Source organism: Cryptomeria japonica, chromosome 10 (genome assembly GCF_030272615.1).
Source record: "Cryptomeria japonica chromosome 10, Sugi_1.0, whole genome shotgun sequence".
Lineage (NCBI taxonomy): Eukaryota > Viridiplantae > Streptophyta > Pinopsida > Cupressales > Cupressaceae > Cryptomeria > Cryptomeria japonica.
This window is the reverse complement of record NC_081414.1, coordinates 859809881-859835933: the sequence shown is the minus strand read 5'-3', so window position 1 is coordinate 859835933 and position 26053 is coordinate 859809881.

Genomic DNA, 26053 nt, shown 5'->3' with positions numbered 1-26053 from the left:
TATTAGAAATAGCTAAACATGTAGCTCTAACTGAGAAACCTTTATTATTGCAGTAGTGAAGTTGTGGGTGCCATCCCCACCGTATTTTTTCTCTCTAACCAAGAGTTTCTGCATAACCAAAATATATATGTTATGGAGTGAATCGTGTATGATTGTTATTTATTTGTTTTAGCATTATATTATGTTACTGCACTATTTAGTTTATGCATAACAGTAAAGATATTGTTAAGAAGAAAAGGATCTCATGTACTGATTCATCCCTCCCCTCTCAGTACATTAGCTTTCCATATTGGGCCTAACAATTGGTATCAGAGCTTCAATCTTGGAAAAGGGTTTAACTACCTAAAGAGAAAGATCTTATCAATGGAACACTATAAACAATCTCAAAGGATTGTGTATCTGCAAGAAGAGATGGATCATGCTAATCAAGTGATTGTAGACATGCAAAGGCAAATGCAAAAATCTCTGAAAGTGAGAAGAAGATTATCTGATGATTTGTACGACTCTCAAGAGTTAGTGGAACAAATTGAGACATCATCTGAGAATAGTATATGTAAACAAACTGAAGAAATGATTGGAGTATTGAAAGAAAAGAACAAAGCACTGGCTGATCAACTAAAAGCAATGAAAAGAGAACATGAACATTTCAGCACACAGATGACTGAAAATCTTGATGCATTGAGGACAGCTGAGGATAAAATAAGAGATCTAGAAAGAGAGAAACAACAACTTGAAGTATTAGTATCTGATAATGTAATGATGAAATCACAAGGTTGACTGGGCTTCAACAAAACCTATCAGATCAACTAGGCTATGCACATCATGAAGCAAATCTGAAAGATGGTGAGAATCAAGTATTGAAACTTGAGGTATCAAGGTTGACCAATGAACTTGAAACAAAGAATAAATCCAAAGAAACACTGAAGAAGAGTTATGAAGCATCAAAGATGTTGGATGAGCAACTGAATACAAGATGACCCAACAAAGATGTAGGACTTAGTTACAAAGGAAAAGACTCTACCAAGAATGGAATCCATACTACCGAGAGAGGAGAATTGTCAAAGCAAGCTGGAATCAAGAAGAACATCAAAAGAAAGAAGCGTATTTGCAACTACTGTGGAAATCAAGGTCACACTGCCAACATGTGCGAAATTAGAAAAGGTAAGCAACTGAATGTCACTAAGTCCAAAGGTTATTGTTACAATTGCAATAAATATGGTCACACATCTAATAAATGCAGGACAAAGTTTGTTAACAATTATCAGAAGGCAAAATTCAAAGCGTTTTGTAAAAACTGCAATAGATATGGACATAGTACAAAGAAGTGTTGGTTTAAGCAAAAGAACTATATGTGGTCTACACACCGAGAAAATAATGGAAGCTACTGAACTCATAGAGATCTTAACCAACAATATGTTGCAGTACCATGGGATTACAATACAAGGATACGGTGTGAATGTTGTGGAAGATATGGACATATAAGTGCCAACTACTTTATAAGGTTTGGGATGAACAACCGAAGATCATGGAGAAATCCTCGTATGGCATGTTTTCATTGTCACAAAGTAGGACACTTGGCTGGAGATTGCAGAGATCAACCTAGAAAAGACATTGAGGAAATAAAAGAAAAATTAAAGATGATTTGGAGAAAGAAGGAAATTGTGTCAAATGAAGAAAGCACCTTACCTACCGAGTTAGGTGCTCCTATTCCAAATTAATTGGTAAAGATATGAAGGGACTGCATTCTCTCAAGGTTAAATCTTAACAGTTCCTATTTTATTATGTACTTAATTCAAAATCTGCATAGTTAAGATGTAGTAGTAGGTTTGAAATTCTTTCAAGTCTTTTGGAGCACTATATAGGAAACCTATCAAGTCGGTGAATACAGGAAACCTGTCAAGTCAGTGAATATAGGAAACCTGTCAAGTCGGTAAATGAAGGAAGTTTGGTTACTCGGTTAAAGCACAAAAAGAGGAAAGAAAGTTTAGTGGAACTGAGTGTATTTAATGTTTTTGACCTAACCTACACGGAGCCCGATAAGGTATATTGTTTACTTAAAGCATTTTCGTGGTCATTTTTTACTTACCAAGTTTTTGAGAGAGTAGAGAAAAGCGAATCTAAGGTGATCAAACCTCTTACAAAGAAAAATTCAAGGTATTTACATCAATCTCAATGCATTGTTAAGCTTGTTTATCAATCTTATCAAGTTATTATTATCTGCTAAGTGTGAAACGTCTATGATTTGAAAGTCCTCAAACCCTAAGGATCTTTTGTTAGTTTTTATCTAGAATCTACAAATGGCACCTAAGATCCAAGATCCCATCATTGTAAAGAATGTTGAAAAGCCCTCACTAAAATACTCTTTGACTCCCAAAGGTGCATCTGAACCAGATGACAAAACTGCATTCTCACTCATCTCGGATAGAGTGTTATTAGTCGAGGATGTGAGATTCTTCGCCAAATGTCATGTTGAAGAACTTGGTCATGTTGAAATCAAAGACACCTATGATGAATTGTGCATAGATGGAAAATTGGATAGCAAGTATGAGAACATTAAGATCAAGGGATTAGCTAAAGCCCTAACCTATCCCTGTGTGTTCAAACCCTAGTGGGTCAAGTTTGTTCTAAGCAGAGTTCATGATGACTTCATGTGGCTAGAAGAGCAACTGTTTAAGATTACCAAGGAAATCATTCATCTGATTACTAGTTACCCTATTTATGATCATGCCCGAGCTCAAAAGCTGATATCACAGAAGGAATTGATGAGCTTAACCAGAGTGGAATCAGATTGTAGAGGACTGAAATTAAATAATGTCACTGATGCAGAACTAAAATTTGCCATTAGAGTAATAGGTTACTATTTCTTCCAATCGGCAAGGGAAAATAGTGTACCCTGTGCAGAAGTAGACCTAGCATACAAAACTGTGAAAAAGGGAATGAAAATTGATCTATGTGAGGTGTTGCTGAAAAACTTGTTTGAGAATCTGAACACCATTAGGAAGTTGAAGAAGGACAACTCGACTAATACACTAAAGTTTGGATCACTACTGGTATGCATGTTTTTCTATTTTGAAAAATTCTTTCCATCAGTCAGTAAAGTTGTTTGGGAACTACACCGACCAATCACCCATTAGATCAATGACTTCATTAAGAAGGTAGGTGATAATTTTATTGATATTATGGATGATTACTTTAGTAAGTTTCAAGAGAAAATGCATAATAGGTACCAAATTCCACCCAAGCTAGTGGAGAAATACAAAGATGACATATGTTTTGAAGTAGACACTGATTATTGTTATGTGAATGTTGTGGAACCAAGAACTCAATATTTGTCACCTATGGGTTACGAGATTGATTTTGACATCACACAACAACAAATTGATGCATTTCTTACATTACCAAGGCATGCTACTGAGTTGAGGTATGGAACCTATGAAGAAGTGAAAGAAAAAGTGAAAATGAGCATTGTAGTACCCAAAGCTACAAGAAAGGCAACAAAGATGATAAATGCATTATCAGAAAAATTCAAAGAAGATTCTTCCTCCACACTTGTCAAAGGCATTATAGTCATTATCGAAGAGGAATCTGAAGCCCAAGAGGCAGCTATAACACTGAGCACCGAATTGCCTAAGGGAAAAGTGTTGAAAAGAAAGAAATAGGATTCATCAAAGGCCTCACCAACTCTTCCAGCAAAGCGACCTAACACTAGAGCATCTATAGCTTCACTAAGTAAGAAAATAAAGAGTGTTACTATTCCCAAGGTAACCAAAACTTACAAGAAATCTACTCGGAGACTCATTTTGGCAAAAGAGTCTAGTGACACCAAATCTAAGGATGCAAGCAAATTTCAGATTGTCAAGAGCAAGAAGGTAAATGTACATAGTGTTGAAAATTTTTGTACTAATCTAAAGGAATATGGTGGATTTGGATCATTTAGATATGTTAAGTATGAATCCAGAAATGATGATGAAAAGAGACAAATAGAAGAAGTTGTTATCTATACACTTCTAAAATTCTGATTGGTCCCATTAGAAGTCTCTAATTCTCTTCCAAAAGAATTATATGCACATATTGATAATAGATGACAATATGCCCGGGACTCAGAGAAACAGATTAGAGAAAGAAGTCTGGTACATCTCTTTCCTAACATGTTAGTAGCTGAAATAAAAGAACATCTAACAACCTACCATACAAAGTTCCTCATCAAACAAAAAGCCTTGAAACTGATGAATGGGTTGTATATTGAAGTGGAAAATGAGACAAAAGAAAAGTGGTAGGAAATCTTTAGAGACAAGGATGCCAGTGAGCAAGCTGAAGTTGAAATAGTTGATGTCATCGAGCAAGATCCTGATGTTACTGAGCAAGACCCTGCTGACACCATTCAAATAGATGAAGATATCATTGATATAGAGGCACCTGAATAGGAAATGATAGAAGGCAATGCATATGCAAAAATTGTAGCTAGTGAATCAGTCTTGGAACAAGTTCAGCCTTATCCACTGGTCAAACAACCTGTCTCAACTAAAACTCCTTAGGATACAGATAAAGGCACCGAAGGTCACAAGTCTACAGCAGGAGAAGGTACTACTCAAGAATAGACATCTCAGGATCCTTCTAGCACTGAAAAATGTTGCAACTGAGACACCGAGTACTGAGACACCAAAGGACACTTCAGAGTCTAAAGAAACTAACCAAAGTGTTGCCTCTACCAAGCAACCTACCGAGGGTCCTCAAGCCTCACAAGCCATTGTCCTAGTTCAATCGGTGAAGGGAAAAGAAAAGAAGATGAAAAGAATAGTTTCAAAGTACATATGTCAAAACCAATAGTGTTGCCCAATGTTGATATATCCAAGTTAAAGGGGCAAGCACTCATTGATTTCGGTGAACTGTGCAAAGCAAAGGCCGAACAAGAGAAGCAAATGGCTATTCAAAAGAAAAATAAAGTACTTCAGAAGGTGAAAGCACTCTTAATAGATATGCTACCTGAAGCTACAGTCACCAAAGATGCAGCCATCCACATTCAACTGGATGAACTCCTAACAAAGATAGAGACATCTGGAGTAGATGCATCCAAACATTTGAGCAAGCTACAAGACAAGGAGCTCACTACAAAAATGATAGAAGAGGTATAGAAAGCTATAGCTATTGGAAAAGTTAAACTTGTCAAATTTATTGTTGAGTTGTCCCCTCAACTCAAGCACATTCATTATTTATTTCAGAAACTCTGTACATTTTCTTTATTCATTAAAGACATCAAAAATAAAATAGAAGCAATTGAGAAAGAGATCACCGATCTCTCAAATAAGTTGACCATAGAGCCAAATTTAGTTCAGAATTTCTATACAAAGTTACAACAGCTCATGGCTCAACAATTGGACCTAAGAAATGAAGAACACAAGATCAGGATGGACATAATGATACTTCAGACATTATTCCTTCCTCATCTTTCATCCATCCAAGAACAGATCAACCGAGCCAGATATTTATCTACTACACAAGAAGGAAGCACTTTAGATGGCTTAATATCATTATTGGCTGATATTCAAGTGCAAAATTCTTTAATGGACAGTGTAAAGGATGCCCACTCTGTCACTCTCATCGAAGCATGGACAAAGTACAAATCCATTTTTGACCAATTGCCACCACTGAATGGTAACTAAATTTTGATGTTTGTCAAAAAGGGGGACTGATATAGTATTCAAAGCATCAAAGTATAGCATCAAACAAAAGAGTATAGTAGACAGGGGGAGTATACTAAGCAGAGTGAGCAGAGTATCCAAGAGCAGTGAAAAAAACAATAAGCAAAGAACAAGAGCAGATCACCGAGCATACAAATCAAAGTTTTGTACAATATACTGATAAGGGGAGTATATCTAGATTTACTATTTCATTGACTATTGTATATACTGTCAATATTGTCAAATTTTGCAAAGTATATAGATTATTGAGTTATGACTTTGAAAGTAGTTTTGTCAAACATCTCAACTAATTTCAAAAGGGGATATTATTACTACTTATCAAGTTTCCATTAGTTTTATGTTCAAAGTTATTCTATTTACTCTAGTCGGTTATCTCTATCGAAATATTCAGTCGGTATGCATAGTCCAGTTGGTTAAAGAAGAAAGTAATCAGGAACCTAGTATGCATTGAGCTGTCTATCAAGCAGCAAAGATGGCACACTGAGTTGATATACACTAAGTGAAACGTGTTACCAGATTCATTGAACCTGGACATACATATGAAAATGTGTTACAAGATCAAGGAACATAGAACCATTATCACATTGGAAATTGCACTTAAAGATTGTGTATGATTTTGATGTCATCTACCCAATGAAGTATTTTGCATGGTTATTCATTCGATAAAACATGTTTTTAAGATCAGAGAAATGAATGGATCACCGACATAAGAGATCTGTTGGTATTTTGGTATGGTTTTTTCATTGATGTCAACACCTGCTAAAATCACCTACTTTGGAGATCCAGCAACATTCACCGGCAATCAATAAACTGTGCAAACAGTTATTGGTATATGGTTAACTGATAGGATATAATGTTCACCAGTACCTACATTGACATGGAAGTCACTTGGTAATGTCGAATACATCATGTGGACACTTTACTTTGAAATAATAATCATTGGTATATTCTTATTTGCATATTTGCTTTTGCCGGCAAATAGGTCCAGGTTATCTAGGGTTACACCGGCAAGTTTATTTTTTCCAGATCAGCATGGCACACTATGGAGATGATTTATTATTGTTGTAAATGCATTAAGCTGACATGTTCAATCGGTTATTGCATCAGATATTGTATTATTTGTAAAATGTTTTTATTGTAATATCTTGTAGAGCCAACCTACTAAAATTGGCCTTAGGGTATGGTATAAATGTAAGATCTTATTTGTAAGATCAAGTGGGAATGTGAAAAAGATTTAAGGAAGGATATATGCGAGATCAAGCAAAGATATACATGAAGACATCATTTGAAGGTGAAGCTAGGTTTTTGTAGAAGCATATCAGCATTACACTGGTATTGAATCCAGCATATGAAGATGCTATTTTGTGCAGTACATTCTCATTGGATTTAACCATCCAATTTTAGTCTATTTCACTCCCATCTGTGATTTAGCAGTGAGCTCTAGGCTGTTGGCCTTTCTGCATGTGCAGACCCCTCTTTGTACACTTACTATCTGCAGTAGTATCATCTGATTGTGGGTAAGGTTTCCCACAGTGGTTTTTCCCCTTACAGGGTTTCCACATACAAATATTTGTGTCATGCGTTGTGGATGACTTTATGTTTATGTTTCATGCATTAATTCTTACCAGTATAAGCAATTTTCCGTTAACACTATTTACCGACATACTTAATTGTTTTACCGATACTAAGCATTAAGTTGGTTGATAAGATTTTGGTTTGAATTTATTGGACAACTGATTCACCCCCCCTCTCAGTTGTCCCTGGGACCTACAAGATCTATTTATACAACATGGATTAAGATCAAAAATATACATGCAGCATGATAGAAAGGAAGATATAGAAATATATCAAGCAAGACATGTGAAAGCACTAAGTGTTATGACTGTTATAGAGACATAGAGGTCATCGAGAAGGATTTCAGAGAATAGTCAAAGAACAGAGTAAATAGAAGGGTTTATCGAGTTACTATATGGGTTACCGAGGTATGCTATAAGCAAGGTAATCTTATTCTGAGCACATAGAATCTGCTATAACATTCCAGATGTAAAGTTGTAGATATTTGTAATGATTTTGTTGTAATATTTTGAAGTAAGAGAAACCTTTAATAGGGTAAAAGACTCTAATCAAGTCTATAAATTGTAAAGCCTCTCACCAGGTGCAGCATTTAGATGATATGTTGTAAAATCCTTTAGCAAGGTAGATCTAACAGATCTTGATACTCCTAATAGAGTAAGCTATCAAAAATAGCTAAACATGTAGCTCTAACCGAGCAACCTTTATTATTGCAGTAGTGAAATTGTGGGTGTCATCCCCACCATATTTTTTCTCTCTAACCAAGAGTTTCTACATAACCAAAATATATGTGTTATGGAGTGAATCATGTATGATTGTTATTTATTTGTTTTAGCATTATATTATGTTACTGCACTATTCAGTTTATGCATAACAGTAAAGATATTGTTAAGAAGAAAAGGATTTGATGTACTGATCCACCCCTCCCCTCTCAGTACATTAGCTTTCCATATTGGGCCTAACAGAAAAATGCCTTCATCACACTTAGCATCAAATTTTTCAGTGTAATCATCTCTCTTAATATAAAATTTACTCCCAAAGATTTTAAAATAGCTTACACTAGGAGTCTTTCCATGCCATAATTCATAAGGTGTTTTGTTATTACGTTTTTTGACAAGTACCCGGTTCAAAATATAGACAACAATGTTGATTGCTTCTCTCCAAAACATCTTCGGTACTTCACCTTGAGTCAACATGGTTCTAGAAGATTCAACAATTGTTCTGTTCATTCTCTTTGCTATCCCATTTTGGTGTGGAGTTATAGGAGCTGACATCTACCTCTTAATTCCTTGTTGATCACATTACTTCACAAACTAATCAGAAGTAAATTCACCTCCTCGGTTAGATCTCAAACATTTTAGATTCTTCTTGGTTCTTTCTCAACAAGAGATTTAAAGGATTTAAACTTACTAAGAGCCTCAGACTTTTCTCTTAAAAAATTTATCCACATCATTTTGGAATAATCATCAGTAAAGATCATAAAATAATTATCACCAAAATAGCTCTTAGTCCTCATAGAACCATAAAGATCAGTATGAAACAAATCAAGAATATTCTCTAAAGAAAAATACTTACTCTAAAAGGATAAAAAGGTCATCTTACCCATCTTACAATCCTTTCATAACACATTGTATGGTTTCACAAGATGTGGCAAACCTCTAACAATACTTGACTTACTAACTTTAATCAAATTGTCAAAAGTGACATGACAAAATCTCTTATGCCACAACCAGTTGTCTTCAATATTCACCACCAAACAATAATTTACATTAGTATACAGATGAAATAAACTACCTCTAGTCTTCTTCCTAGTAGCAATCAATTCTCCATTATTTCCCAGAATTCTGGACACTCCACTTTTGAATTCAAGTAGATATCCCTTATCATTAAGTTGTCCAACACTCAAGAGGTTATGTTTTAGTCCTTCAACCCAAAAGACATCATCTACATTACTCTTCCCATTTAATGAAATTGATCCTTTACCTTTAACCATGTAGGCAGAGTTATTACCAAATCTTACAACACCTCCATCAAACTCTTCAAGAGATAGGAACTTACTTTTGTCATTGGTCATGTGGTGTGAGCAACCACTATCTATTATCCATTCATCATTGTTATCCATATGAGACACCAAATCCTTCTCATTAGTCAGATCCTCCTTCACAACAACAAATACTATCTCCTCATTGTCATCTTCTTCTGATTCATCATTGGTCACACCTTCATCCACTGCAACATAACAATGTTTCTTTCTTTTTCCTGTGAATCTCTTAAACTTATCTTTCTTATTAGTGTTAGGGTAGTTAGCAGCTATGTGTCCAATCTTACTACAAGAGAAACACTTCAACGGTAATTTACCTTTATATTTACCCATTCCTCTTGGGAATCTTCTAGCCAGTAATGCCTCAAGTTCCATCAGATCATCTTTATCATCACCATCACCTTTTCTACCTCCATGACTAGACTTCTAGTCATGATTATGACAAGCATCTTTTCCTTTCCTTGCTGATGTACCAGTTACTGAAGCCTTAAAGGAAGATTCAAAAAGTTTGGAAACACTATTATCAAAACTGTTAACTTCAAATGCAGTTAACTTTCCAATTAAAGAATCAATAGTAACTTTATATTTTGAAATGGATCTTAGTTCTTGAATAGGAGACACTCTGATAGAATAATGTGGTAAAAGAGTTCTAAGCATTTTTATAACAATAGTATCATCTGCAATCTTACCTTCGACACTCTTTATTCCACCTACAACTTCCTTAATTCTTTGTCCATATTGATTTTGTTCTCACCGTCAATCATTTTCATATCATCAAATTTTCCTCTTAGACTCTCTTTGTTTTCCCTTTGTACATGTTCATCTCCTTCATAGATTAATTTTAATTTCTCCCATACTTCATTTACAATTTCTAATCCATGAACATCAATATATTTAGGGTTAGACAAAGTACTTACAATCTCTTCAAGAGCCTAAATGTTTTCCTATTGTTATTTGAGCTCATTCAGTGTTAAGGGACTAGTAGTAGGAGGAACATACCTGGTTATCAAATTATTCCAATACCGTGAACCCATTTCTTTAATGTAGATCTTCATCAGATCACTCCATATCTAGTATTTGTGCTTGGTAAACTTGGGACCCTCCTTCTTCATCATCTTTCACAGAATCTTTCCCTCAAGCTGTTAGGCTTTCTGCACTTAGAGGACCAACACTCTAATACCAATTGATAAACCTAGAGGATCCAGTTAATACTGAGAGGGAGGTGAGTTAGTATTAACAAAAATTGAAACTTTCAACACCAAAACAAACTTATCTCAGATCTGAAAAACATTCAATACTTAGACCAAATCTTCATAACATATTTCCTTATTAGATCTAGATAATCATTTCCAGATCAGTCATCAAGTCAATATTAGATCAACAAAAAATGTTACCAACTTATCAACTAATTAGGATGCTTCATCGATCATATAATCATCAATACTGATAATCACTTTAAGATCTCTGAAAAAACAAACATAAACTGTCTTTACCGGTTATTAGAAATAAAACATGAACATCACAAGAAAAGCATACCACACATGAACACCATGATTTTTATGTGGAAACCCAAATAGGGAAAAAACATGGTGGGAATTGGTACCCACAAATATTTTGCACTCTTTCAGAATGCACCTTATTAGGAGCCAAGACCGGTTAGAAGCTTACAATGATGCCTTGTTAGGAGTCACCTTGTTAAGAGATTTACCTCAGCCCTGTCAGAAGCTTTTATTTATTATGATCAACCTCACAAGAGGATTTAGAACTTAGATATTGAGTCACCTTGTTAGAGGATTTTACAATGTGAGGCATGTTAGGACCTACCCGGTTAAGGGATTTTAGTTGTTGTAATTGTTAGAGAACAATAGTGAATGATCCGTGTATAGGACTTTACTACTTGCTTGATCAGATGAAATTAAGTTCTAAGTTTTCATCTCTCTGGTAGATCTTCTCACACTCTAGTTTGTCTTCCCACACTTCTCAAAATCACCGACACTTCAAAACATCAATCTTGTCGACATAAATAACTTTTACAACTAGGTCAACATCAAAACCCTAAGACTTACTACATAGATCATCACAAATCTTTACAATTCATTACAGATCATCATAGGGATCATTACAATCAATTACAAATCAATATTGGTCATTGAATGATCATAAATTGTCACAACAAGTCAATCTAGTAAAAAGTCAAACCCTTAGCACATTTTGCTAAGCTTTTTTCACATTCCCAAGAAATGTATTCTCCGAATGCACCAAAACATCTTCCAAACACATCACATAGTTTGTGCCACATTATCATCAACATGTGAACTTGATGTAGATCACTGCCAAACCAAAAATCATTACCGGTTAAGAGAATTCTTTACCGGTCCTTAAACCCTTATTAAACCCTAGCAAAAGTTTATCATAAATTCAAAACATGCCTTTCGGTAATCAACATAGGATGTGGTTCTGGTCACACACTCAAATCCATCATAAAATCTTGTGTATCAAACTACAAGTCACCAAACATTGCCAATCATGTGATTCCATCAAAACTTATTTGCTTTATCAGTTAAGGTCCTAATTCGCAGTCTTGTCGGTAAAATCTATGAAACTATCAAACTCTTACCCTGGTAGACCAAATCACTTAGCAAACAAGTCAATCACCAAAATCAACTGTAAACATCATTAAACATCAATTGAACCTAGTTGACATCAATGCAAATAAAAATAACTGATCATGTCATCTCCTTCTACCAATATAGTCATTCACCATCATCTCATCTTCATCAGTTATGCCAAACATGCCAACAAAATCACCTTTTAAATGTTTTGCATGTAATAAGATAGGTCATTTTGCATCTAGATGTCCTGAAAGGAATTCAATATTTGGAGAGAGAGCTAGAAGATCTTTAAATCCTAACCCTAGATATCAAAACAAGTATAAGTAAAGGAAAAACAAAGATAAACCATGCTAGATTGTGGGTGAGGAAGGTGTGACTGATTCTGATGATGAACTGACACAAGACTCTGCTAGTGGTTTTGGCAATGGGAAGGAATGGGTGTTCTTGGCTATCAAGGAAGATGTTTTGACACTAGAAGAGAATGTACCTAAAGAGAAGGAACTTGCTCCTAAATTGAAGATAAGGATGAATGGGTAATTGATAGTGGATGCTCACAAAATATGACTGGAGATAAAAGGAAGTTTCTATCTTTGGAAAAATTTGATGGCGGTCTGGTTATATTTGGAGATGATAAAGCATGTATGATCAAAGGAAAAGGAACTATATCATTAGATGGTAAGCACAATACTAAAAATGTTTATTATTTTGAAGGTTTAAGGCACAATATTTTGAGTGTAGGACAATTGGTGGATAAGGGATTTCAATTACAATTCAAGGATGGAAAATAAAAAATCATTAATAGATCTGGATTGGAGATTGTAACTAATACTCAAACAAAAGGTAATATATTTCATATAAATTCTAGTGAGAGGACATGTTTGATTGCAAAAATTGATGAGAGTTGGCTGATGAGCCAAAATAATGGCTCCGTTTTGATAGATTTTTGTCATAGAATTCCTTCTTACGTATTATGTCTGGGTGATATTTGGGTCAGAAGAATTTCTTGGTTAATGTTTTTTTAAGTGTTTTTGGAACTGGTTTATCATAAGGATGTTATCTAATGTTGTTTTCTAATGGTCCATCTATGAAAATTATCGAAGTCAATCTTAGAATGTGATTTAATTTATGTTATGTCAACATCAATAGATTCATATGTTTTTGTGCACATTAATGTCATGATGTAGGGTTAGCCAAGACAAAAGAGAGACTAAGCTGGCAGATAGGACGAACATTAGTGTGCCGCTAGGATGTTGGCCTAGTCAAAATGAAGTAGTATTGAAGAAGATTATAACCACTTGATCACTTCCTCAATAGAGTGGTTTGTGGAACATTCATAATTGATCCAAGTGGAGCTTAAATCTAGGAAGGAGGTTGCACTATATTTTCTCAACTATAGGATAGTTGTTATTCTGTTTTCCTGTATTGACTTCTTCTTTAATGTAATAAATCATATTCACCTATTCCTTTGGGATGTGAGTTGATCAATTAGGAATCTCTTATAAAGTTTCATTATAAATAAAAGGTCTCTATCTCCTCTCAAGGGAATGGAATGATCATATAATTTGTAGTATCCAATTTTCTAGACTTGTGTATTTTGCAGTTAATTTGAAATAAACAAGACAATGTTATTTTGAGCTTAATAGTTGTTATCTAGAGTTCTGTATATAGACACCCAAGGGGGCCCACTTGGTGAGTAGTCCCTTTGTTTTTTTAAGTTAATTTCCATTTTGTTATAGTTTTTATTTTGTCATTCAACTACTCCTATAGCCACTGGAAATAGTTCCCATGTCTGTTCCTCCAGCCACCATGGCCAGAGTAGTTCCTATCTATTGGCCAGAACATTATCATTCAGTAGCAGTTGCTTAAGTTACCTTCAGTTGTGAGTTCTGATAAAGTATTAGTTCATCATGTTTTTTAACATTTATTTAAGAGAATTTCCTTTTTCAGTAGTAGGATAGAATGGTTGCAATTTGAACTTAGTGCACATACAATGCTGGCTCGTTTCAAGTTTTCATCCCTGGTTGATAAAATAAATGAGCCTTTTCTATAGGAGAGTTAGTTGTTCAGTAAGGATGTCCAATCTTTGAAATAAGTATTTTATAACCTAGTTGTTATGCTAGTTGTGAGGACCAAGATTTTTGGCATTGTTGCCGAAGATGGTGCCAAATTAAGACCCTATTGTAGCCATTATTTTTAAATTTTTAGTTTTCTTTAAGAATTATCTCTTAGAATTCCTTCATAAAATTTTCATGCATATAACAAGAAGAGATGCATTAGGAATATTTCTTCCCTCACATTCCACTCGTGAAATAAGAGTAGATCAAGCCCCAGAAATAAATCCTTTTGCTGAGACTTTTGTGCAAGCTAGAAACCTAGGTGTTTTTGATTTATTGGAAGGAGGCCTCAACTTCTTAAATGAACCCCCTAAACAAAATATTTCACCTTTAGTTCTTTATCAAGGACCAATGGCAGAAAATCCTCCACCTTCTCCTATGAACCCAACATTTGAGTTTCCTATTCCTGACTAGCATGATAATGCAAACTTGAAGAATATACCAGCCTCCGCTCTTCCAAAGATTTATGGCTTGGCTATAGAAGATCCTGTTGGTATTTTGGATATGTTGATATGGTTTTGTCATTGATGTCAACACCTATTAACAATTATCAACTCTGGCACTTTGGAGAATTGGCAAATGTTCACCGGCAAGCAAGTGACTTATGCACAGTCACCAGTATCTGGTACATCGGCAGGATATATTATTCACTAACACTTGGAATGACATGTAAAACACTTGGTTATGTTGAAGACATTGTTTGGACACTTTGTCTTGAATATTTTATCATTGGTACATTCAAGTTTGCATACTTGCTATTACCAACAAATAGGTCCAAGATAAGCACCGACGGGCTTATCTATTCTAGATCAGCACATCACGCTATGGAGATGATTTATTATTGTTGTAAATACATTAAGCCAACATGTTGTATCGATTATTGCATCAGTCATTGATTTACTTGTAAAAAAATATTATTGTAATATCTTTTAGAGCCGACCTACTAAAATTGGTCTTAGGTTATGGTATAAATTCAAGATCTCATTTGTAAGATTGATATGCAAATGTAAGAAGGATTGTAATTTGGTATATGCAAGAATAAGTAGAGCTATACACACAGACATCATTTGAAGGTTGAAGGAAGGTTTTTTGAAGGCATATCAGAACTGAACCGGTACTCAATCCAGCATATGAAGATGCTATTTTGAGCAATACATTATTATTGGATTTAACCATCCAATTGTAGTCAGTGTGACTCTCATTTGTGTTTGAGCAATGAGCTCTAGGCACTTGGCCTTTCTACATATGCAGACCCCATTTGTATGCACATACTATTTGCAGTAGTATCATCTGATTGTGGGTAAAGTTTCCCACCATGGTTTTTCCCCTTACAGGGTTTCCATATACAAATATTGTTGTTATGTGTTGTGGATGTTATTATCTTTTTGTTTCATGCATTAATCTTTACTGGTACTGCAATTAACTAATAAACTGTCTACCAACATAAAGTTTGGTTCAACGATATTAAGCATTAAGTTTGGTTAAGTTGTTTTTAGTTTAAATTTATTAGACAACTGATTCACCCCCCCCCCCCCTCAGCTGTCTCTGGGATCTATCAGATCCAGATACCTTTTTTTTGGATTTAACATCCTTTGTCAAAGTTATGACTATACCATTGATGCCCATAAACTCAAGTTATTTATTTCTACTCTGAAAGAAGGTGCTCTTAAGTGGTTTATGAGTTTAGGTAGAGATGTAATCACTACCTAGGATGAAATGAAGGAAAACTTATTGGAGAAGTATAAATATTATTGCAGAGGAATGGATTCGCATGGTGATGATATCTTCTAGATGACACAAAAAGAAGATGAGAGTCTAGAAGATTATCTTGAGAGGTTTAAGTTTAGTGTTAAGAAATCAGAGAATAACACCTTGACTGATAAATCTTTGAAATTGATTTTTCTAAGCAGAATCAAGGAGGACTATATTGACTCATTGGAACTCATGGGAGGAGGAAATATTAATCAAGTAAAATGGGATGACATTAGGAAGATCTGTCAAAAAATATTCTTGAGCTTCTGCCAAGAAAGGAAGACACTATAGGCCTAGGTCTTCAGCAACAAAAGCATCTACAATAGTTTCAAGGATGGAGATAACTCATATGCTGAAAGACATTAAAGAGGATATTATTAACAATATGGCTACTAAGTTGGATACGCTTCATGCAAGGAAGAAGCATGAAGAAGCAGAGGCGATGCTCGTGGATTTTTGTCTGCATTGTAGGCAAAAGCAAAAGGATTGTAAGTGTAAGCTCCTTGCTAAAATTGATAGCCAACAGGTTAATCCAAATTTTAAGCTAGTCTATGGGGATGATGAACAACTCTTTTATGTTGCACAACGAAATCCTTGGCCTCCAAGACAAGGTATGTCACAAGATCCATTATCTTATTTTGGTCCTTATATGAACTATAATGCAAAAAATAACCAGTGGCAACCTCCATATTCTCAAAACTTTGGGAATTATACTCCTCAGTCTTGGAATAACTCCCAAAACCCTTGGCCCAATTATCATAGCCCTTCCTCTCAATGGAAGCAACCATAAGGGAATTGGTCACCACCTCAGGGTAACTGGCAACAATCACCGCAATGGAGGGGAAGTTCGCAATGGTCAAACCAATAATCAGGTTTCCTGCAGCCACCACATTAGTCCGAGCAGCCAACTTTAATTCCACTAGCTCCCAATGCTACTCCACGCAAGACAACTCAACTATGAACATAGCCTATGCCAAATCCCAATAATAAACCTCAGTAATAGAGCAAGTTTATTTAGTCGATCATAATCAATATCTTGCATATTCTCTTAATATAAGTGATATTCACTTACGGTCAGGAACAACTTTGCCTGCCCCATCTCCTCCATTTATAATAGAATTACCATCTGAGAAGATTTCTCAAGATATTGCACCTGACCCACCTGCAAACCCTAAGAAGGTACCTCAATCTGAGACTTTAGGCACACCTATTATAACACCTCCATTTCCTCAAAGATTGTAGGTAGAAGTAACTAGGCAATGGGATGACATAGCTTTTGATCTTATTGATCAATTAAAACATATGTGTTAATAATCCACTATTCCAAGATATTAAGGAGGCATGTTTAAAAAAACTTGGACAAAAGAAAAAGGACCCATAAACAGTACATGCAGTAGGGAAACTATCTAATATTATGTTAGGAAAAGTTGTTGTCCCTAAATATTCTAACCAAGGTAAGTCCTATTGTGAAGGCAGTCATCAATGGAACTCAAATTAAAATTGTCCTGATAGATTTGGGAGCAACCATAAATGTGATGACAAGGGATGTTATGCAAAAACTCAGTATTACTAGTCTTAGGCCTACCCCAACAGTACTATAGCTTGAAGATAGCTCCACAGTCCAACCTGATGGGATGGTTGAGGATGTTGTTGTCACACTAGATTCTTGGGAATATCTAGCTGATTTTGTGATACTCTCTCGTAAAGAAACATTGGGGGGATATCTAATCATTTTGGGAAGACCTTGGCTTTCTACAGTTGATGCGTACATAGGTTGTAGATCAAGGGAAATGACCGATTCAGATGGTATTACTACTAAAAATCTTGTACCTTATTCTCCTACACAATGAAAACTTGATCAAGAGCAAGTAGTATGGCGAGATATAGGAGAGGAAGCAAAGGAATTTAATTTTGTTCAACAACTTATGATGTTGAATAGGGAACCATTCATAGAACTCCAAGAAGATGATAAGGTACTCTCTAACATCATAGGAAATTATTATGGAGCAACTCAACAGTTGCCTCGTATGCCAACATGTCTTTTCTATACAATCCTTCCATCTACAAGGTCTTTGGATTCTCCTATAGCTGCAAATATATTTCATACCTTGCTGCCACAGGAAATCCAAACCTCTTGTTAGTCTGAAACATCTAATATTGAGTCAATCACTCAAGTAAAAGTTGCTTTAGGAAGGAACCTGAATATCAATAGTTGACTTACAATAGACCAAAGATTATCCTTAATAGAACTACTGAAGACCTATAAACAAGCCTTTGCATGGGATTATCATGACATTAAGGGATTAGATCCTACATTGTGTACTCATAGGATTTATATCAGAGAAGAGTGTAAACCAGTTAGACAACCTCAGTGTAGGATTAATCCTACATTAAGGGAAATAGTTAAAGAGGAATTACAAAAGTTACTTAATGCAGGGTTCATTTATCCTATTTTAGATAGTCAATGGGTATCTCCTCTGGTTATAGTCCCTAAGAAAGGAGGTAAATGGAGAGTTTGTGTGGACTACAGGGAGCTCAACACTACTACTAAGAAAGATCATTTCCCACTTCCATTCATTAATCAAGTATTGGATTCTTTAGCAAGAAAACAATACTTTCCATTTTTGGATGGATTTAGTGGTTACAATCAAATTAGAATAGCTCCAGAAGACCAAGAAAAGACAACCTTCACTTGCCCTTGGGGAATGTATGCCTATTCAGTTCTCCCATTTTGTCTATACAATGCTCTTGCAACCTTTCAAAGGGTTGTCCTCAATATGTTTTTAGATATTTCCCATGATTGTATGGAAATCTACATGGATGATTTTATGGCTAATGGGGTCACCTTCTAGGAAGCATTGCAAAATCTTGCCAAAGTGTTGCAATGGTGTGAGGATCATAATTTGTCCCTAAATAGTGAAAAATGTTTCATGATGATGCAATAAGGGATAGTGTTGGGGCATTGTATTTCTCAGTCAGGCATTCATGTTGATCCAACCAAAATTGAGGTAATACTTAACCTTCTTGCTCCTATAAAACAAAAGGATGTAAGAAGATTTTTAGGCTATGCAGGGTATTATAAGATATTTATAAAGGACTTTAGTAAGATGGCATGACCTCTATATTTTCTCTTAACACAAAATGCTAAGTTTGAATGGACGCCAACATGTGAAGAGGCATTTTCTAATCTTAAGGGAGCCTTAACCCAAGCTCCTATACTCAAAGGACCCAATTAGTCTCTTCCTTTTCACATTCACATTTTGCAATTGGAGCATTCTTGGGGCAAAAACAAGGAGTTTTAGAGAATGCAATATATTATATCAGCAAAAATTTGCAGGGATCTAAGCTAAATTATACTGCTACAAAAAAGGAAATGTTAGTTGTTATCGATGCCCTCAACAAGTTCAGACACTATAACACTAGCTATCAAATCTTTGTGCATATTTATCATGTAGATATCAAATACCTATGAATAAAAGTTCCATTTTAGGTAGGTTGGTAGAGAGGTTATTGCTAATGCAGGAATTTAACATCATTGTTATCGACAAGCTAGGAAAGGCAAATGTAGTGGTAGACTTTGTGTCCAGACTTCAAAAATAGGATGGTCATGAAGCCATTGATGATTCCTTTCCAGATGAGCATTTATTTTCAATTAATGTGAACATTCCATGGTATGATGACATAGCTAACTACTTAGCTACTAGCAAAATCACTTCTTATTTCTCACCCAAAGAAAGAAGGTTACTTGTAGAAAAGAGTATCAATTTTTCATGGATAGAAGATTTCTTGTTCTATATAGGGCCAGATCAAGTTATGAGATGATGTATTAGAGAAGATGAAACTTATGATATCCTTCATGCCTAACATGATGAGAATTGTGGAGGTCACTTTCATGCCAAGAGAACAACTCTAAAGATACTGACTACAAGACATTATAGGTGTTACAAGTGTTGTTGTCATTGCACCAAAATATCAAACTATCAATGCCCGATACAACCACTAGACTTATAGAATCCATAGGAGGTTGTTAAACCATGTTGCAAATCCACATGAGGGACATTGGCCCAGTACCAAAAATCCCCCTCCCAGCATCACTCATCATGCCCTACGTGATTTGAACCTATGACCAAGCTCTGATACTGCTTGTTACAAGTGTGGTTGCTGTTGCACCAAAAGATCAACCTATCAATTCTTGATACAACCACTAGACTTATAGAATCCACGGGAGGTTGTTAAACCATGTCGCAAATCCACATGAGGGACGCTGGCTCACTGTTAACAATAGGTCAACTTTGCACAAAGATGCAGTCAAGTATACCCAAAAGTGTGATAGATGTCAATGTATGGGCAGACCAACTCGGTCTAATGAGATGCCTTTGCATCCACAAGTGGTTGTTACACCATTTGACAAATCGGGGTTAGATTTTGTTGGGCCAATTGATCCATCCTCAAATGGTAGGTCATACATTCTTGTGTGTACTAACTATGTTACAAAATGGGTTGAGGTCAAAGAATTCACACATTCCAGGGATAACAAGGTAGCAAAAATTATGTATGAGGAGATCTTTACACAATATGGAGTTCCCAGAGAGATTGCCATTGATCAAGGGGCACAATTTACTTCCACTTTGATCACTACCCTAGTCAATGAATATAATATAATGCATAGAAAATCAAATCCCTACCATCCTCAAGCAAATGGGCAAGCTAAAATTACCAATAGGGAGCTTGAATCCATATTAACCAAGATTCTAGCCCTTCATCATAAGGATTGGTCTAGTAGGTTGTTTGAAGCAGTATGGGCCTATCGAACCACATGGAAAACCACTATAGGACTTACACCCTTTGAGATGGTGTATGGGACAAAGGATATGATGCCTATGGAATTTGAGCATAAGACACTTAGAATAGTCATAGCTTTGGATATGACTCTCTCTGCAACACAATAGGATAGGCTTCTGTAGCTTAATGCCTTGGATGAAATCAGGAAGTTAGCCCTGCAACACATAGAAATAATTCAGAATCAATCCATGAAATGACATGATACATATATAAAAGACAAAGCATTCAAGCCAGGTGATTGAGCCCTTCTTTATGATTCCAAGTATAAGGACAATTTAGGAAAACTACAAATGTGTTGATTAGGGCCTTATGAGGTGATTGAAAGATTTTCCAATGGTGTAGTATGCTTGTCCATAATTTATCTTGTCAAATTAAAATTGTTGGTGAATGGTCATCGCCTACGCCTCTATCATTAGCCTCTTTCCAAAGAGAAATTCCTATAGCAGTTCACTACTCCAACAAATGTCGAGATTCCTGCAGTAGCAGGCGGCGGGCTTGGTGTCTCGCCTTCTTCCTAAATATTTTTTGCATTCTCATAATAAATACTTCCATATTCCATGGAATTACTTGTCTTTGCAATAAATATTCCATTTCTGTATTCACCCATTCCCTTCCACTCCCATCACTCATTTCTCCAGCTCACTTGCTATGCATTACGAATTAGCTTCATACATAATGAATTTCTCCAACAACCATCATGATGGTATGATATTAGGTATGCTTGTGTGTATTTATTTTTTATTGCATACATTTAATTAAACCATACTTATTATCATAATGATATTTGAATAGTGTACTTTTAAGTCCTCCTTTGCACGTGTGCACACTTTTAAGTCCTCGTCTACATAATGATATCATGGGAGTACGATGCCAATTATTCTCACAGATAATTCTTATGTCATCTCAAATTTAGTTTAAATTTATAAATTATTTTGGTTTGATGTGATATTATGAACTCTGTTCCTTTTGTCTACCATGAGTTGAAGTTGGGTTCTTGGCAAATAGAGCATATTTATTTTGAAAGTTTGCAGTTGGGCATATTTCTACCATTGGTGAGTTGAGAGTTTCATTATTATGATGGCTGGTCCACCAGTTCATCATGAACCTATAGTCCATGATATCCTTCTGTAAGACCAGGATTGTGAGCTTGCATTCTGCAATAGTGGGTGCTTAGATTATTTTCTGATTCTAACTAGGTTCAATGAAGAGGTTTCAAGAGAATTTTGTTGACAATTGATACTCTATTGGTTGGTTTCACTATGTTTTCATTGATGGCAACATGATTTTGTGTTCTGGCTTCATATGGTGTACAAACAGGCACTTCACAGATTCTTCATCGATACTGGCACCGACAGGTCAGAAAGATTTCTTTGGTCACTGACAATGCAAGCCAACATGGTATAATAAAGGTTATCAGTATTGGAGGCCAACATATCTTGGATCTGACATCGACAATTTGCTTCAATGTTTATTCATTTCTGTTATCTGGCCGACATGTAATCTGAAATTGCATATATATTTGTAAGCTGACCTAAGGCATAAATTTTTATAGGGTATATAGGGTAGTTTGATTAGATCATTTTGAGATAAGGAGATAGGCATGATATATGGAATGGATCATTTATGAAATGTAATTTGATGTGAAATATATCAGAAAGATTATGTATGTGAGAAATATATTGTAAGGATTATTCTGGTAAAGGGGTTTAGGGTTTCTAACCAGAACAGATAGAGCTTAAACCAGAACTGTATTTTGGTATAGAAGCTGCTATCTTAGTAGTTCACACTTCTCTAGATTATTGTCTTGAGTTTTATATAGTCAGTGAGGCTCCTATTGTGATTGAGCAGTGTTCTCTAGGCTATAAGCCTTCTTGCAAGTGTAGGCCCCTCATATTGTGTAATATCTCTTCATATGGCCAGTGGATTGATATTATGGGTCACAAATCCCACAGTGATTTTTCCTCTTTGAGGTTTTCCATGTATAAATCTATGTGTTATGATTCTCATTTATGTGTTTGGCTTATTGGTTTCTTTACTTCTTTCAATTTTGTTTATACCAATATACCAGTTGGTGTATGCATGTTTTGTTAAGGCTAAAATTTACTATTCCCATATAATACTGATTCACCCCCCCCTCTCAGTGTTATTGTGGAAGTAAATGGGTTGCCAGTAGAGGGGGGAAAATACCCTAGATCAAAGGATGCATGAAGTACAAGAGAAAAATTTACATGACAAGGAGACCCACCTTTAGTAATAGATAAGCAGGGGGCAAGATGAGAATCCGTTCCACCTAAATGGAGAAAAATAGCATTATATGTCATGAAATATTTAACTTATGAAGGGAGATTCTCATGTCTACATTCCCATCATTTCAAACTTTTGACTCATCTGCACCATTGAAGAAGAATGAATGTTCTGAATATTAAATACAATCTTCTTTCCATTAGTGCAACAGAAACGTAGAAAGGTAGGCCTCACTCTGTTTCTCATCATTATTTGATTAAGTTGTTGATTGAAAGGTGTTTAAGAGATGTTTCCCAGATGTCTTGGGATGAATTTGTGAAAGCTAGAAGATTTAGGGTAGATAATATGGGTCTAGCAGAATTGCTCCCATCTCAAGAGAGAAAAATTAGAAAGACCGAATCCTCTTATTGAACCCTCCTCCTCTGAGATATCACCAAATCAAAATTTTCCTACAGTAGAGGAACCCTTACAAGGTGAAGCTTTGTTTGATGCAGAAGAAGCCTCGGTAGGGGTTCGTTTGCAAATCCTAATAAGAAATGTGGTTTCTACAAGGAAGGAGAAAGACAAAGAGAAGCATATTGACATTAAAAAATAAGGAAGAGAAAGGAAAAATTGAAGATTTAGCCTCTCCTGTTGCAAAGAAAAGAAAATTTGCAAAAGAGGTTTCTCTTGCAACCACTGCAGTAGCTGAGGAAGCAACTAAGCAATTAAGTACAGTAAGTTATTCTGCAACCACCTAAGAAACGTCTCAGAGAAGGAGTGGTAGGCTTCAGAAAAAGTCTAAAGATCAGAAGAAATCAGAGGAGCCAAATGTCAGTATTTTGGTTGATTCTCTAGAGCACGAGTCACATAGTCCATACCAGGATGATGTTCCTTCATCCTCACGTAAGGAGCTTGGTAAGGAAGAAGATAAGGATGAGGAAGAAGAGCTACAAAACCCTCATGAGAAGCTATAGGAAGGTAGAGGCTTTGATGGGCTTAATAGTTTGGCATGCGCTGCAGAGCAGATTGTTGAAACAGGAAGTGGGGCTGGAAATTCGAAGCCTAAAGTACCTATTCATAGACCCTCATCTTCTCTTACCAGTCATGTAGTTGCACTTGCCTTTTGCCAAGAATGGGAATTAGAAAAAGAAAAAATGCAGATGCTTATTGACCAAAAAAATAAGTTTATTAAAGAGAAAGATGAGGAGATTGCTCAGCTTAAAATTAAGGTGGAAACAGTAGCCACTATGGTACCGCAGCTAATGCAATGTAGAGCACCACCTCAAGAGTACTCCTTGTATTTGAAGGAACAACATATTTGTTTTCAAATGATGATAATTGTTATGGATCTAAGATCCTCTTTAAAAACACCTGAGGAGTTCTATCATGTCTACCAAACATCTCCTACAACCATCAAGAATTTTCTCTATGAATTTTATTTACATAATTACGTTGTTCCTGATGACGTTGATTGGAACCCTTTGCTTTACATTGGAGATATCCAGCTGAGAGATCTCATGTCATGGGTTCAAAATGAAATTACAAGGGGAGAATAATTTAAGATACACAGGAAGAACTTAATCTCTCCCTTCCATTGAGAGATGAATCAAGAAATCCAAGAAGACTTTATTATGACTAGTAGAAAATTGTGTATCAACCAGATTTTAGGAAAGACATTCTACTCCTCAGAGAAGAAACATATAGGGAATATAAGAAGATGGCTATAGGAGAAGGATAGTTAGCAATAGGACATTTATTCCAGTGCTAGAATAGCCTATCAGATGAGTTGAAACAGTCTAAGCCACACTCCTTATCAAATTATCATGCAATGCTGAGGAGGGCACACAAATATATACATTTGGGAAGAATGAAAGGAAGACACTAGTTGCCCCTTATCTTCTAGCCACCAATTCTCATATGGCCACTAATGGGATGTAGGAATAATGACCCACTATATGATGAAGCAGCGGAATGCTCCAGGTGGACATGATTGGAAAATATTAAAGGGTTCTATTGGAGTTTGTCTATAGGAGGTTCTGGGTAGGTTACCCCCACCAATTTAAAAATCAATGCCAGAATTTGAAACTTTCCTATTGTTGGAGGATCAACAAGAAGCTAGGTTGGGGGGCAATGATGAGCCAAAATAATGGCTCTATTTTGATAGAATTTTTTCATAGAATTCCTACTTAGGTCTTGTGTCTGGGTGATATTTGGGTTAGAATAATTTCTTGGTTAATGTCCTTTTAAGTATTTCTAGAATTGGTCTATCATATACCTAAGGATGTTATCTAATGTTTTTTTTTAATGGTCCATCTATGCAAATTATCTAAATCAATCTTAGAATGTGGTTTAATTTATGGTATGTCAACATAGATAGATACACATGTTTTTGTGCACATTAACGTCATGATGCAGGGTTAGTCAAGATGATAGAAAGACTGAGTTGGCATATAGGAGGAACAACAACGTGCCACTAAGGTGTTGACCTAGTAAAAATGAAGCAACATTGAAGAAGATTATAACCACTTGATCACTTCCTCAGTAGAGCGGTTTGTGGAACATTCATAATTGATCCAAGTGGAGCTTAAATCCGGGAAGGAGGTTGCACTATATTTTCTCAACTGTAGGATAGTTGTTGTTGTTGTTCTATTTTCTCGTGCTAACTTCTTCTTTAATGTAATAAACCCTGTTCACCTATTCCTTTTGGACATGGGTTGATTAGTTAGGAATCTGTTATAAAGTTTCCTTATAAATAAAAGGTCTCTATCTCCTCTCAAGGGAATAGAACGATCATAGAACTTGTAGTATCCAGCTTTTCAGACTTGTGTATTTTTCAATCAATCTGAAATAAAGAAGACAATGTTATTTTGAGCTTAACAGTTGTTATCTAGAGTTCTGGATATACTCACCCAAGGGGGCCCACTTGGTGAGTAGTCCCTTTGTGTATTTTCAGTTAATTTCCATTTTGTTATAGTTGTTATTTTGGCATTCGACTATTCCTGTAGCCACTAGAAAAAGTTCCTATGTCTGTTCCTGCAGCCACCACGGGCATAGTAGTTCCTATCCACTAGATAGAACATTATCAATCAGTAGAAGTTCCTTAAGTTACCTTCAGTTGTCAGTTCTGATAAAGTATTAGTTCATCATGCTTTTGCACATTTATTTAAGAGAATTTCCTTTTTCAATTTTAGGATA